The 17,049-nt window shown below is 42.3% G+C and overlaps 1 protein-coding gene across 2 annotated transcripts in view; it reads left to right on the top strand.

The window, feature by feature from the left end:
• The first annotated feature begins 6,340 nt into the window (after positions 1-6,340).
• Positions 6,341-17,049, top strand: part of GPR132 (G protein-coupled receptor 132) — a 276,870-nt gene continuing 266,161 nt past the window's right edge. The window contains exon 1 of one of the 2 annotated variants that reach the window (XM_078662082.1): positions 6,341-6,454. The gene's annotated coding sequence lies outside the window, so the exon portion shown is untranslated. The remainder of the gene's footprint in view (positions 6,455-17,049) is intronic. The other variant, XM_078662083.1, reaches the window with a different exon arrangement.

Genomic DNA, 17,049 nt, shown 5'->3' with positions numbered 1-17,049 from the left:
TTCCCCGATGACTGGAAATGTTCAGAAGTCAAACCCCTCCTCAAGAAGCACTTTGCAGACCTGACAGACCTCAAGAACTACAGACACAGCTCACTCCTCCCCTTCGCCGCCAAAGTCACCGAAAAGATCGTCAACAACCAGCTCACAAACTTCATAGAATCCTTGACACCTCTCATTCCGGACTCCAAAGCAACCAGAGACAGCCCTCCTAGCTGCCATGGACGAACTCTGCACTATCCTTGACCAAGGCCACACTGCAACCCTCATCCGACTAGACCTCTCAGCAGCCTTCTACACTGACTCCCACCGCACACTAGCCGCCAGACTCTATGATGCCGGCATACAGGGAACTGCCCTTGACTGGATCCGCTCCTTCCTCGCTGGCCGAACTCAATAAATCAGACTCCAGCCGTTCCTCTCCGAACCCACAGAAATCAGATGAAAAGTACCCCAAGGATCCTCCCTCAGCCCCACGCTCTTCAACATCTACATGGACCCACTCGCAACCATTGTCAGAAAACATGGACTCAGCATAATATCGTACGCCAACAACACCAAGCTTATCCTCTCCCTCACCAAAGAACCTGACATCACCAGACACAGTTTCCAGGAAGAAATCAAGGACATCCCATCCTGGATGAGCAGCATCTGCCTGAAACTCAACTCGGAGAAAACGGTGGTCCTTGGGTCCACCTTTGCCGCTTGGGACAACACCTGGTGGCCCCCTGCCCTCAGCAACCCTCCCACTCCCAGGGTCCACGCACGCAACCTTGGCAACATACTTGACTCCTCCCTCACCATGAACCAGCAGATCAACGCTGTATCTTCCACGTGCTTCAACACCCTCCACATACTCCACAAGACCTTCAAATGGATCACTCCGAATCCAGAAAGACTGTCACCCATGCACTCATAACCAGCAGGCTGGACTACGGGAACACCCTCTATGCCAGAATTAACAGATCTCTACTCCAGAATGTCCAGTATACTGCAGCCAGAATCGTCCTCAACATCCACAGCAAGACCACATCACCCAGCACCTACAAAACCTCCACTGGCTGCCGGTCAAAAAAAGAGTGACGTTCAAGCTGCTCACACATGCCTACAAAGTCCTCCACCACACCAGAACCCAATACCTCAATGAAAGAATCTCCTTCTACGCCCCCAAGAGGAACCTCTGCTCTGCCAATTTTTCCCTGACCGAGATCCCATGCATCCGCAGAATCAGAATGGGAGGAAGATCCTTCTCCTAAATCAGGCCAGGACCTGGAACAAACTCCCCCTCAGCATCAGGCGATTAACCCAGACTGCAAGCATTCAGGAAGAGCCTTAAGACCTGGCTCTTTGGATGAGCCGGAGCTGCTCAAAATCCCCCCCTCCCAGCGCCTTGACACCCTCACGGTTGAGTAGTGCACTTTACAAACCGTTGATTGATTTGATGTTACTCCCTAGGAAACAGAGGTGGAGTGTAATTGAGTGAGAAGCTTTTGATGTGGCCTGGGCACTGAAGAAGCTAAGACCCTACTTGTTTGGGACTCACTTCTGGGTTCAGACAGATCACAGACCCCTCAGATGGTTGATGCAGATGAGGGGTGAGAACCAAAAACTGTTGAAGTGGTTCATCTCCAAACAGGGATTGAACTTTACGGTGGACTCCTAGAACTGAGATGATTTAGTGTAAGAACTGACTTGCCGTCTGAAGAAGGAAGAGTGGACCTGCTTGCCTTACAACCAGGATCCCAGAAGTGGTTCCAAGTGTAAGTTGGCTCACATCCTGTTTGAGCTACAGTGACTCAGAAAGCTTCCAGAGGCCTTCTTTGTAACTGCCCATCTGACCAACATTCACTGGTTCTGATGCTAGCCTCTGCTGTAGTGAGTCCTGATCCCAAAGGGGTGTCCCCTCAAGTCCTGAACCCTACCCTGGTGCATGAGTGTACTCCTCCAACCTGAAAACTGCAAGAACTGGACTACAACTGAAAGATCTAGAGGTTCCGTCTCTTCACGTCGCAAAAGAACCATTCCTTGTCTTCGCACGAACGCAAGAGGACTTCACCTAGCCCATTGTGGAACCTGCATCCAACTATGACACAGATTCTCAAGCTTCAGGCTCCAGATTTCACTAGTGCGGCACTATTTGCATCTGCAAACAACCATCTCTTCTTTCCTGCTACAGCAAAACTCCAACAGGTGACCAGCTCTTTGTACCAACAAATAATCTCCTCTTGATCAAGTTCTGTCCGGTAACTAGCTCTTTGCATCAACCATGATCTACTTGCAGTGCCTTGTCAACATAAACCTTCCGATTGAGATACCTTGCGTGGAACTGGGCTGAGTTAGGAGGCAAACTTCGACAGGGACAAACTTGATTTTTGTATCCGAAGTGTGCTTCATCGCGGTTGTCCTGAAGTTTTGACTGTGACCTCATACAGCACAACCCAAAACCTGCAATTGGTTCTTTGTGCTTCTTGGCACTATTTTTACCTACATATCTAACAATACATAAATCTGATTTTACTTATTGAATTTTTGTCATTTTGCTGTAATTTGATTTTATTAAACTTGACTCTATATTTCTAAATTAGTTTGGCATTTTTCTTGTGTTGTATTTTCACTTTACTTCTGTTTTAGTCCCGACATGTTAAGCTTGACTGCTTTTGTGCCAAGGTACCAGAGGGTTAATTTAGTGACTTTTATGGTTCACACTGACAAGAATTGTGTTTATTATCTGAGTGGGGCTCTCATCCCTCTCAAGTTATAGACCAGTTTCTTACAATTTCCATCGCTTCTGGAGTTGCCAATGGATAAGCCATATATGTTGTCAGTATTTCCAGGATTGCTGAGGAATTCTGAAAGTCAATACCACAGTTTAGTTCTGGAGGGCAAGCTAGTGCACATAGTTTGGAACAGCATTTACACACGTGTCAGCTTTGAAATATATCAGAGCATCTTGGGGAAAGGCACAACTAGAGATTACATGTTAACATGGGATGTCTGGCGTAACTGGTGTGTGGACAGGGACATTGATCCTTAGTGCTCAGAACTTCTTGCCATCCTTGGCAGCGGTTCAGAAATCTTACAGGAAGGCTAATGCCTACAGGTCTGCAATTTCAGCAGGACAGCAGAAAGTAAAGGGTAAGCCAATAGGCAAGCAACCTATGGTGTGTAGACTGTTGAAGGAGATTTAGTATGAGAATCCTCCTGAATCTAGATATTCGACGCTATGGGAGGTTAATTTGGTTGTATAACTTTTTCAGTCCTGGGAAGACGATAACAGATTATTATTCAAGTATCTGTCAGCAAACCGGCAACATTGTTCTGTGTGGTTGCTTGTTGAAAGGTGTCTGATGATAGGGTATTGGATGAATCTGCTATGTATTTTGCTTTAATTGGGGTATACTTTACAATTACAAGGCGCACCAAGAAATATTCCACTACTATTGAGTTTCCTTCTTTTCCTTTACAACCTAAACTGTGTGTGGTACAATGACTTCAACAATGTATGCTGATAATTGAGGAATGGAGGTCAGCATCCCAGCTGTTATTTATAGCACTGCAGAAACACTTTTGCCCCGGTGTCCTCAGTCACTCTGAGTAGATGAGTGAAAGGTGTAATGGCTTTGGCAGGTGCAGGCACAGGTCACCTTGGTGTACAATGTTAGGAGCACTGGTCCAGATTCACAGAACTTACTTAAGACAAAATCCTAAACTTACTACCATTTCGGTATTCACAGAAGGCACTAACTCATTTTGGTATTCACAGAAGGCACTTACTCATTTCGGTATTCACAGAAGTTAGGACTCCTAACTTTAGGACTTCTAAATGCCTTCTGTGAATACCAAAAGTCTTAAAGTTAGGATTTTTCTCAGTTTAGGAGGAGTAAAGTTAGGATTCCTAACTTTAGGACTCCTAAATGCCTTCTGTGAATACCGAAAGTCTTAAAGTTAGGATTTTTCTCAGTTTAGGAGTCCTAAAGTTACTAACTCACAGAAGGCATTTTGGAGTCCTAAAGTTAGGACTCCTAACTTATGTGAATACCGAAATGAGTAAGTGACTTCTGTGAATACCAAAATGAGTAAGTGCCTTCTGTGAATACCAAAATGGTAGTAAGTTTAGGATTTGGGGCCAGATGTAGGTAGGTCGGTAACGGCCGAAAATCGGTATTTTCGGCCGTTACCGACCGGTAAATCAGAATTGGTATGTAGGGCCCAGAATTTTACAGATTCTGTAAATTTACCGATCGGTAAATTTACCGAATCTGTAAAATACCGAATCGGTATTTTTACCGATTCGGTAATAATGAGATGTAGGTGGGACTCTTCGGAGTCCCACAAGCCTTACAGAATCGGTATTTTACCATCAAATATATTTGATGGTAAAATACCGATTCCGGTGTGCATGCACATGTGTGCATGCACACCTGTGCCATATGACAGGCAGACCTGCCCTTAGGGCAGGTATGCCTGCCACATGGCCCCCGAACCTTTTTTGGGGGTGCTAGAGGGTGTCAAAGTGACACCCCCTGCACCCTTGTCAAAATCGGTATTTACCGATTCGGTAAATACCGAGCGGTAATGCCCCATTCATTCCTATGGGCTTCAAAGCCCATAGGAATGAATGGAGCATTACCGGTCGGTATTTACCGAATCGGTAAATACAGATAATTACCGATTCGGTAAATGGAACATCTGGATGTTCCTACATACCCACCCTTCTTATTTACCGATTCTTAATTACCGAATCGGTAAAATTCGGTAATTAAGGATCGGTAAATAAGTTCTACCTACATCGGGCCCCTGGTCTTAAGTTAGTTCTGTGAATCAGGCCCTATGGCTTTAAAGACCATATAGACTGGTGCCAGGCTGGAAGATATTCTATGGTCAGCAGACTGGTGAAGGGTGTCCACATTTAAAACTTTTTATTGTAAAGCCGTCTGGCATGCTGCAAGGGATGTGAGTGGATAGCTTTCAGCTTGCAAATTTGTGCCTCCAGTCTAGTAAACAATTGTCCTTATTTTATTAAAGACAATTGAGGTGAAAATTATCCCGCAACTATATATGTAAATATTTCACATCCTTCGTGGCAAGTTATTAATAGCTCTCAGATTTTAGATTAAAGACTCAATGTGATTGGGGTAGTAAAGTAGAATGCCTCCTGCAAGAAAGCATTTTAAACTGAGGGCTTTGGTCAAGGGGATGAGGCATTGTTTTGGCTGTTGCTTGTTTTTTGTTTTTATTTGCTATATTTACAATTCTCCATGGTCTGCAAACTCAAAATCAAGACAAGATGGAGTTTGTTGGGAACCACACCTATACTTAGCACGGGGTGTCTTTTTTTGTTGTTGATAATTCTTGCTTGAGAAGGTGAAATTATGGGAAACTGGAGAGGGTCTTTGAATGTGTTGTATAAACAAAGCAGGAAAGAGATTGTATAATATTCACCCCTGGTTTCTTCAATAAAATCAGGACCCTCCTTCACAGATAACTAAGAGAAAAGTATTTTCACAGACACACAACAAGAGTTTGCATGTTGCGAAATGGCAGTGCTGGTGTTCCTCCTGCTCAAATTTAACACCCATACAAAAATAGAAAAGCCTGTGAGACAAATATATGAATGCCAATAAATATAGACTGAACATAAATGCGTGCATTCACAAGGCATATACTTTCTAGTCATCTCCCTGACCTAAGACAGCAGCTGAAACAAAATAGTTTATGTTAATTGCCGGTTGTTTCTCAAAGGGTCGACACTCTAAATTTGCACTAAGGTGCATTGGTGTAGCAAGTGTGTCACTGGCCTCAATGCAAGTATGAAGTAGGCAGCCATGTCAAGAGTTTTGTGGTAAGCATCCCTGCCAACTTCAAGTATAATCTGACCGTGTGAGGAGGGGCGGATCCCTGATGGGGGCGCGGGGGGGGGGGGGGGTCGTTTCGAGAAGCTCCTAAGGCACTTTCGAACACCATCCGCCCCCAAACTCCCTCCTCCCAAAAAACAAAAAAAAAAGCTTGCTGTGTCCTAGGGCGTTTTCACGCCCCTTAATGGACTTCGGCAGGTCAAATCCTCAGAAAATGACCTGGAAAACCACTAATTACAGTGGTTTTCGGCTCTTTCCCCCTGCCACCCTGTGATATCAGCTCCTCACCGGAGACCGTGTAATGGGAGCCTGTATCATGTGTCACACGGTGGCACCGTGTGAGTTGGCAGGTATGAAATAGGCCTTATTTGGGGTAGGAGCTAGGAGGACTCCGCGCAGATCTAGCTCCCGGTACAACTGCACCTGCTGCACTATTAATAGCTACGCCCCTGGCAGGCTGGGTTGCTTGATTACAGCTACAACTTCCTGTAGTTGTTTCTTGCACTGCACGAACAAGGGCAAACAGGACGCCGCTGCGAAGAGCACGGAATGAAAACCGCTGTACTTACAAAACGGAATTGCGCCCTTTTTCTAAAATAAAGGTACGTTTTACTCTCGTTGTGGTACGTTTTTACAAAGCGGTATTTTGTTTGGGTTTAATTCGTATGCGGGGCGTCCACATGCTTTGTGGAAGAATATGGCTACTTCCTTCCTCGGTACGGAATTTCTCAGCTGAAACATGTTGTAAAATAAACTAAGCTACTGTAGAATTCCACTAGCTTGATTTACCTTTGTGTTTTTCTGTGACTTCTTGACTATGCATGCCTTTTCATTGTGTACTGATGGGATGGGAAAGGAATGTACTGCCTAAACCATCATTTGCATCACTTTGATTCTTAGCCTGATGAGAGCAAGCTGAGGTCTGGCATGCAAGTAATGCAGCGACATATGCGCCTTTGAGTTAGACCGAAGTGGGAAACTGTGTAAAGGAAAGTCCATTAGATTGGTGTAAACCCCTTTGAATACATGATTAGAAGGGCGAGTGAAAATGTAAAAGCAGATAATATGTAAGAAGCCTCTTCGTGAGGAATCAGCAATGTGAATAATTTGCTCTGTTACCAGCATCCTCGTAAATTGGTGGTGTGGGGTAGTTAATTACCATCGTGTTAAATATTGTAATATGAGCGCTACATTTCTGGGAATCTCTTGTACAGTTATCGGTGCGAACTGTACGGGGAGCATCTCTGCTAGAAAGGACCCCCACCCCATACGTGGGACTTGCTCAGAACATGTATGAGCAGAACTGTGTCAGGGAGAGTCCACTGTGCGTTCTAGATGTAGGGGGTGACATCTCACACAGAAAGATGTCTCTACATGTGACATGCTTGTATCGTGCATGCACGGTAACGGACGACCCACGTGCTGCCAGCACCAAACCACAATAGGGTAGTCAAGGTCTTTTCTTTCATACTTTCCTATGGGTTTCGGGAAATACATTTTGTGGTTTCCTGTTCAACGGAAATGGAGCAACGTACGATTCCTCGCTGCCTAGAAATGTCCACATGTACTGAAAATGAACGAAAAAGAGTGAGAGAATAGTTCACAAATTCGACGTGTTGCCGATGGAGTTGAGTGTGTGACTAAGTTGCACGAGTGAGTGTTTAAATTGAGTGAATGCAACTCAGAAAGGGGGTGCTTTGAGCGTGTGATGTGAGTGAGCGAGTTAGGTGAAGGTTCGTGACTTGAATATGTATTTGAGCTGAGCGGGTAAGAGAGTGCCTGGACTACCTAGCCGAGTGAATGAATGTGTCTGTGAAGACAATTGAGTCAGTGAGTGAGTAAATATGCGTGCCACTTGGTAAATTGTCACAAATCTCTTGGTCCGTGGCGTGGGTCAACCCTCGGTCACCGGATACATCCTCAGTTATTCATGCAGATGACGTGTTTCATGTTTTAATTGATTCATCTTTTCGGTATCATCGTTACTTCCCGCGTGAATTCATTTTCACCTCGCGGTGGTTGTATTATGACGGTTCCTGCACACCCAAGCACCGCCCACATAACCTGTCGTTAACATACCAAAAGAGGCGCGGGTTTCCCATCGGAAACTCCGCACTCATTATGTATGTGAGAAATCAAGGTGATTGGGGGGGGATAACGCAGTATGACAGAAAAAAACAGATACAATGCTTAATCTATTGTTGGTTTGGCATGTCTGAGAACATACGAGCCGACCACGCAGCACAGAGTAGATTTACACAGGTCGATTTGGGAAAGCGGGCACTAGTGCAATGGCCGAGGGACCAGAATCCAAGTTCCAGCTGCGGTCCACTTTTTTTGGGCAGCCTGGGGGCTGATTTGGGCGGTGTCTGTGCTCTTCGGATGCCGCCTGCGGCCCAGTGGGAGCCTGAGTGGCCTTTCTGGAGGCAGATGGGCCTCTATTACCTGCGTTTTACCCACGGGGCAGAGGTGTCACTTCCTTTCTCTCGCTTTAACATATGCAGATTGAGCAGCGGCAGGGGGCCTGAGCTGAAGTCACCTCACTTGTATTTATGTGTGGTTCACCAGTGTGAACGAACCCAGGCATTTTATTTTATCTAAGTGAAGTTAAGAAAACACTCCTCTGTTAGAGACCCCCGCCCATTCTTTTCATAAGACCATGTCGAAGCAGTGTTTTGCGGAAAGTCAATCCGCGAATGAGGGCCACTTTTTTTTAGGGTGCCCGCACCTATTTTTGATCCCACTCCAACTCTGGCATTTACAGATGTATTTTATTTTCAGCAGTACGAGAGTGTGTATGGCCTCTCATTCTGGGACCACACTGAAGTTTTCGAGCTCTCTAAACGACAGTCTGCTGCTTTTTAAACTGAGTGGCAAGCTCTGGGTCGGAGACCAAGGATTTCACATTTGTTAAATGAACGGTAGTTTTACGCAGAGGCATATTTGAAATATTCCTAGTGGATTAAACGTTTTCAAAAGAAAGCCATTCATTTTGCACAACTTGTACTTTACTCTATATTCAGCAGTGCTTTAAATTGGGATGAAAAAGGTGGGGGTCTGTAAAAGGTAGTGACCAAGGAAGCGTAACTAGAAGTCCTTTTTTTCAGAGACATGGCCTATGTAATTAAGAGTGTGGCTCACAACAACTAAAAACACATGTTTGACTCTTTTTTACCCAGACTGGAATAAGTATTTGGGTATTTCTCACTAAGGGCTTCATTTATGGGTGTTTTGACATAGGGCAGTGCTGCAGGCCTTGCTGCTGCGCTGCCCTATGGCAAAAGAAAAGGGCAGGAAATGTGCCGTATCTATCAGATATGGTGCATTAGTGTCCTTTTCCCCAGAGCTGGCGCACTATGGGCTGCCGTGCACCAATGCAGGTACCTTTGCACCATGGTAATTTGTAATTTGTAATTTGTAACTGGGTTTTGTATCGCGCCAACTCACCGACAGGTCTCAAAGCGCTTCTGACAAAGTACAGCAACAAGAGACAAAGTGAAGATGAAGGAAGTTAACTTAAATTACGGGAATGTAAACGCGTCCTTGAAAAGCAAAGTTTTCAAGGTTTTCCTAAAACAGAGAAGGTTGGATTCTCTGCGAAGCACCTCCGGTAGCTTGTTCCAGATAGGTGGAGCTTGGATTGAGAAAGCTCTGCCTCCCTTTGTTGCCAATTTGAAACGTGGGCAGGATAACAAGAGGGAATCAGAGGATCTCAGAGCGCGCTTGGGTTCATACATTTTGAGCCTATCTTTTATATAGGCTGGCGCCTGACCATGAATTGCTTTATCTCAAAAAGTAGAGAGTTTCCCAGGGACCAGAAAGGACTGGGTATCAACAGTTTTAACAAAAGAGAAATCCTTTCTGTGTATTAGTCTTTCGATAAGTGACCAACAGGCCTACACGTATGACTCATTTAATATTATTTTATGTTTAAACAGTTTTTCAACATTAGTACGCCACACTAGAATGTCATTTTTAGTTACTCTCAAAGTTTTATTATTTAAATTTTTTTTTATATAAAAACTTTTTTTAAAAAAAAAGAAAGACATATATATTCACAAACTTTATATTGAATTTTACACACTTTAAATCATTAAAAAGGGTGCTCTGTTACACTTGTAACTGCTATCTAACAATTCCGAATTACGGTTTCTAATTCAGAGTCACACCTGGTTCAAAAGATTTTGTATATTCACATCAATGCAAAACAATTCATGTACAATTAATAAGTCCTATTTGTCGACGCGTTTCGGTGCGTAGATTACATTTGTGGCACCTTCCTCAGGACAGACGAAATATTAAAACCAAAGTTATTGCTTCTTTCTAAAAAAGGAAAAAATGAATACAATCAGTACATTTTCCTAAGGAGAGTTTTTTATTCTAGTTGTGGACTGATTTATTAGTGGTTACTATTTGGTATACTGAGTCCCCTTACTTGAAATATAGGGGTTTCAGTCCTTGTATTAATTTTTCAGGACTTCTTTATTTCTATTTGGCGTTGCGCTTCTCGTCGTTCACACCAAAACCTTATTCAGTCATTGACTTTCTACAAGGGAAAAGCAAGGGATTATACACCATGCTAGAGATAATATTGGCTGATACGTCCATATCTCATGATTTACTTACTTATGGGGATTTTGTTTGTCCCTTTAAAATATGGGTGTCTGTCAAAGCTGGTACTGTTTTCCAGTCTGGCCCACAAGCATTTGGTAGTATTACTTTGCCATATGCATTTGATAATGTTACTGCGCCTGTGGACAACACACAATAATTGCTTAAGAATTATGGACCTTACTTTTAAGTTAGTTGAGCCTATAGGAGTGATTTTGTTGATACCCACCTATCAATTTATTGCTCAATGCTGACACTCAGGCTATTTCTTTCTTACACCCTCTCAAGTGGTGTCTGCCAACCTGTATTTGGGGTGACATAGTGGTGTGTTTAAGTGTCTTAATCTTCATTGTTATCACCGTTCTCTAATAGCCCTATCATCTTTGCTTCTAGGGCGGTTGGTATGTCATACATACCTTATTGAGATGAGGTATTTGAGCCCGGAGTGCAGCCCTTGTTTTTCTTGTACCAGCAACGCCTTGACTTTTAGGTTGGAGCGGTGATTTTACTTTGATCTGTTCACTACCTGAAAAGTCAATGGGTCATCTTAGGATGTAAACATGGAACAAGACGAGTTGACATTATGTCTACGCATTCCGTTTATTACTGATTTCTACCGCTTGGACATGGGCATCTAATGTTTAGTTGTTGCCCAGTATCCCGCTCTTTTAACATAAAGCCCCATGCTGATTCGTTATTGTTACTGGCGGCCAGGTCCCTCACCGTTCGCCTACTCTTTCATAACATGAAGCCACATACTCGTTCATTGTTATCACTAACGGCAAAATTCCCCACCGTTCGCCTACTCTTTAGTACTTTAGGCGAGGCATGTACTATTACAGTGCCCCACCCCAAGTGACACAGCCCCCGTTAGCTTGTGCGTCTACAGAGCGCTTACCTTCTCATTGCCGGCACGGAGTAAAGTGCTTGCGACCGCTTCCTGCTTTGACTGCTTCTGATCGAGCTAGTCAAATTGCGTGCGCCTTAAATACCCATGCGCATCCTAAATTGGTTAGCAATTGTCTCATTAATTGAAATAGATTGCTTAATTTCGCGGCAAAAATGAGCGCCATATCGGTAGTTTTTTGAAGCAGAAGTTTAATTGAACTACAAGGATCCCTGAGTTTGGGTTCGCTATGTCACTTCTCCACGCATGAGAGTACCCTGCTTTATTTCTTTTGTTAATTATGTCACAAATGTCAGTATTTAATTTATGCACATTTATGGTGTCATTGTTTAGTTTGAGGGCGCCCGTGTCTAAGCGCCATCTTTGTAGTTAGTTATCCCCCTTAAACTACACGGCTCGTGTATTAGCGCCATTTTTGTAGTTTATTCTCCCTATTCAACTACCGGGCCACGAGTTCAAGGCCTCCGGGTTCCCAGATCTGCCCCATACCATTTAGTTGTTTTAATTTTTCAAGAACATCCTGTCCTTGCATTTACTTTATTTATTTTTTGTATGCAGATATTTGTCTGTACCACATTCTCGCTACAGTATTAGTTTACTGGTTATTTAGCGTGTATTGCACTCGGCGCCCGTCTGTTAGCGCCATTTTGGTAGTTTATGGTGGTCGTTATGGACTACGGGGTCTCAAGTTCGAGCCCGCTATTGACACGCAAAATTACTCCCTGTGTCTCATGCTATATATTATATATTATATTATCAGGGGCCTCTTCTCAAGTATAGTTTTATTAACCTAGCCCTTACGCGGGTATGTTTTTCCCTTTATTTTTAAAACGAAATTACATGTTTATGTCCATGCGTTAAAGCTACACGTTGGAAGCCAGCGCTTGCCCCATATCTCAATTGGATACTGATTATTACATTTTGTGTAATTTAACGAATACCACTGGTGGAGTTTAAACAGTGCATATTCCATATTCACTCAGCAATACACCTATTTTGCAATGTCACAAAAAGGGCAAGAGACAGACGTGAACTACTTTAACAAGTATTAGTTCTATACTTTTTATCACAACCTTAAATTCATATGATCCAGATTAATACCATTTTACTTTCTACTCTCGAACCTCAGAGTGATGTTTCACAAATTCCCTGAGCAGGAACTCAAGTACATAAGTCATTTTTGGTCAAATTAAGGTTGGTTCCTAGTCATATTATAGTATATGTTTCATTTAGTACAGACTTCAGGAAAAGTGTGCCAGAGGGAAGGATATGCTGCCCTGTGGGGTGATTACCGAATCATTCTATCCCACTCCTCACGCCCATTTAATCCATGATAATATGACTTGAATTTGGACATATAGAATTGTTCCCTCTGTTTACGTTTTTTATTTAAATCTCCCCCTCTTACTGATATCTTGATCTTTTCCAGAATAAACCACTTGATGTCATCTATACTGTGATTTTGAGCTATCCAATGCTCAACTAGGGGGGCATTCTTTTTGTGATTTCTAATTGCGGAACGATGTTCCGTGAGTCGTAGACGCATTTCGCGCCCCGTCTCACCAATATAACATTTGTCACAAGGGCACACCAACAGGTACACTACATTGGCAGTGCGACAATTCACGTGTTCGTTCATCCAATGAGTAATGCCCTGCACCTCTAATTTGTCAGTCTTGATAATGTTTTTGCAGTGCGAGCAAGAACCACACGGTAAATTGCCCCTGATGGGGTTGTTACTTACAACATCTCTTTGCCCTCCTCTTTTTGGTTCTTTAAAGGTGTGTACTAAGTGATTTCTTATGGTCTTGTTTCTTCTGTATGCATATATAGGTTTGGTCATGGGTGTTATTCCTGCTTTATTTAGTATGGTCCAATTTTTGTTTATCAGATTCTTCACCTTATTACTGAAACCATTATAGTCGTTTACCATAACAATCTGATCATTACAGTTGTTCGGTTTGGATGAAGCCTCAAATAAACTGTCACGATTGTAATACTTTGCACGCTTGTAAGCTTGTTTTATTAAGCGATTTGGGTATCCTCTCTGGGCGAGCTTTGTTTTTAAAATGGCTGCATGTTTTTCATAGCTCGCTCTATCACTGCAATTCCGCCTTATTCTTAGGAATTGACTAAAAGGTATCCCATCTTTTTGGCACCTTGGGTGATAGCTTTTGTGGTGAAGGAGCGTGTTTCGGTCTGTTGGCTTAACGAATAAGTCCACATTAAGGACCCCTTCTTTTTCGTGGATCTGAATATCCAAGAAGTCTACTGACACTTGACTTTTGTTGGAGGTAAACTTCAGGTTAGGATCCCCACAGTTTATCCATTCTAGGAAGGTGTCTAAATCGTTTTCCTCACCCTCCCAAATGAAAAAAATGTCATCTATAAAACGTGACCAGCACTTCACGTTCTCAAAAAAAGGACACATTTCATTGTAAATGTGCTTTGTCTCGAAATTACCGACATACAAGCATGCCAGGCTGGGAGCACATGTGGCTCCCATACTGGTGCCCTTGATCTGACAATGGTAATCCTGTTTGAATAAAAAGATATTATTTTTTAGGATTATCTCTATGCATTCTATAATGAAAGTGTCATGCGTAGTTAAGTCGCCATTCTCATTACCTAAAATATCCCTCATCATTTTTACAGTATCTTCTTGCGGGATATTTGTATATAGTGCTTCAATATCAAGACACACCAACCATTGAGTATCCTTATTGAATTCTCTCCCTTCAATTTTTGAGATCATATGGGTGGTGTCCTTGATATATGAGGGCAATTTCGTGACCAGGGGCTGAATAAAGTGATCAACGTATTTACTGAGGGGCTCAGTTAAAGAGTCGATCCCGGACACTATAGGGCGCATGGGAGGATCCTCCAAGCTTTTGTGCACCTTAGGCAGCCCATATAGTGCTGGGACCTTAGGGTTCTCATTTATTAAAAACCTATACTCCTCATCGCATATGAGGTTGTCCTCTTTAGCAAAGTTTACAACATCAAGGACCTTTTTCTTTAAATTGTCCCATTCTCTCACGCTGCTAGGTCTATAGTGTAACTCATTGTTTAGAAGTTTCATCATTCTATTCTCATAGTCTATAGTGGTTAAAACCACTATACTCCCCCCCCTTGTCACCAGGTTTTATCGTGATTTCCTCACAGGATGACAGGGACTTCAATGCCATCCTTTCTTCTTTTGATAGGTTGTTTTCTGTCCATGCCTGTGTGTCTAATAATTTTTCTAGGCCACTGGTTTCTGCTTTTTCAAAAGTATCTACCTCTGAACCAACCATCCCAATATTGGGTGTCCATGTAGATGGTGGTTTTAGGCCAGATTTGTTCGTGACTTCTCTACCTTCTTTTCCCATAAAGAACTTCTTGATTCTGATTTTTCTAAAAAGGTCCCTTACGTCCCTTTCGATGTTAAATCTGCAGCCTGTTGTGCTGGGAGCAAAACCCAGACCCTTTTCTAGGACACTGGTTTCATATTTATTGAGTATTTTATTCGAGAGGTTAATTATTGGGGCTTTAAGGGCTATTCCCTCTACTATCTGTCCACACTCTGGGGGTGTGGGATTACCTCCTATTAATCCCATTCCTTCTGGCTGCGGGTCCGCATGTACGGTCTCCGTGTCATTCCCCCTGCCTGTTGGTTGCCCTGACGTCCCCTCCCCCGAGCTCTGAAGCCTCGTTGTTGTCTCCTCTGTGGTTGTCCTAAAAAAACTGGTTGGTATTCTCTATTTGTCTGGCCTCCCTGTCTCTCATCGGATCTGTTTCTTTGGTCCTGATGATTATCCCCTTCTGACTCGGAGCTATTGTAAGAGGTATCAGAGAATGTTACGTTCTTTTTGTGATACCTGTTTCTATTGTAGTTGAAGTGTTTGCCATTATATTCTGTTGGTGCTGGTTGCTCATAGTAGTCTTTTTGGATATAAGGGTACACAGTTTCTATTTTGTAATTGGCTATATCTTTCCGCAATTTATTTGTTTTTTTATTTATCATGTACTCCTGGTATCCGCTAATATCATCCTTGATCTCATCTAGTTTTTTCTTCGCATCTTCCAGCGCTGTGCTGTCATTCAGTTGTTTCTCTAGGGTCTCGATTTCTTCCCTCTCTATTATAATAATGGCTTGTGCGGTCTCTATTATAAGCAACATCCAGTCGCGACTACATCTGTTCGCGATTAGTGTCCAGCTTTCCTTGAACTTCTCATTATTGACGAATAAACCTGGTTTGTTTCTAATTTGAAGACCAACCGGTATAATGCCTTTCCTACAATACTGAATTATGAACTCAGAATGTAATTCTGTTCTTATCATCTTTTTCTTTAAGTTCCAAAGTTTATTCCACCTCTCATCATCATTTTTCGTGAGTGTCATGGAGTTTATGGTCTTTGAAGAATCCCCAATGAGTTGTTTAAATTGGTCTTCAGAAAAACCAAACGTACGTAGGGTATCCATTTTTTTAAAAATTATTTCAGCGCCCACTCTCCAGCTCAAAAAGCTGTAGAACAATCTCAAAAAGTAGAGAGTTTCCCAGGGACCAGAAAGGACTGGGTATCAACAGTTTTAACAAAAGAGAAATCCTTTCTGTGTATTAGTCTTTCGATAAGTGACCAACAGGCCTATACGTATGACTCATTTAATATTATTTTATGTTTAAACAGTTTTTCAACATTAGTACGCCACACTAGAATGTCATTTTTAGTTACTCCCAAAGTTTTATTATTTAAATTTTTTTTATATAAAAACTTAAAAAAAAAAAAAAGAAAGACATATATATTCACAAACTTTATATTGAATTTTACACACTTTAAATCATTAAAAAGGGTGCTCTGTTACACTTGTAACTGCTATCTAACAATTCCGAATTACGGTTTCTAATTCAGAGTCACACCTGGTTCAAAAGATTTTGTATATTCACATCAATGCAAAACAATTCATGTACAATTAATAAGTCCTATTTGTCGACGCGTTTCGGTGCGTAGATTACATTTGTGGCACCTTCCTCAGGACAGACGAAATATTAAAACCAAAGTTATTGCTTCTTTCTAAAAAAGGAAAAAATGAATACAATCAGTACATTTTCCTAAGGAGAGTTTTTTATTCTAGTTGTGGACTGATTTATTAGTGGTTACTATTTGGTATACTGAGTCCCCTTACTTGAAATATAGGGGTTTCAGTCCTTGTATTAATTTTTCAGGACTTCTTTATTTCTATTTGGCGTTGCGCTTCTCGTCGTTCACACCAAAACCTTATTCAGTCATTGACTTTCTACAAGGGAAAAGCAAGGGATTATACACCATGCTAGAGATAATATTGGCTGATACGTCCATATCTCATGATTTACTTACTTATGGGGATTTTGTTTGTCCCTTTAAAATATGGGTGTCTGTCAAAGCTGGTACTGTTTTCCAGTCTGGCCCACAAGCATTTGGTAGTATTACTTTGCCATATGCATTTGATAATGTTACTGCGCCTGTGGACAACACACAATAATTGCTTAAGAATTATGGACCTTACTTTTAAGTTAGTTGAGCCTATAGGAGTGATTTTGTTGATACCCACCTATCAATTTATTGCTCAATGCTGACACTCAGGCTATTTCTTTCTTATACCCTCTCAAGTGGTGTCTGCCAACCTGTATTTGGGGTGACATAGTGGTGTTTTTAAGT

The sequence above is a fragment of the Lissotriton helveticus genome, chromosome 9 (assembly GCF_964261635.1).
Source record: "Lissotriton helveticus chromosome 9, aLisHel1.1, whole genome shotgun sequence".
In the NCBI taxonomy this organism is placed as follows: Eukaryota; Metazoa; Chordata; class Amphibia; order Caudata; family Salamandridae; genus Lissotriton; species Lissotriton helveticus.
This window is presented reverse-complemented; position numbering and strand designations above follow the sequence as displayed.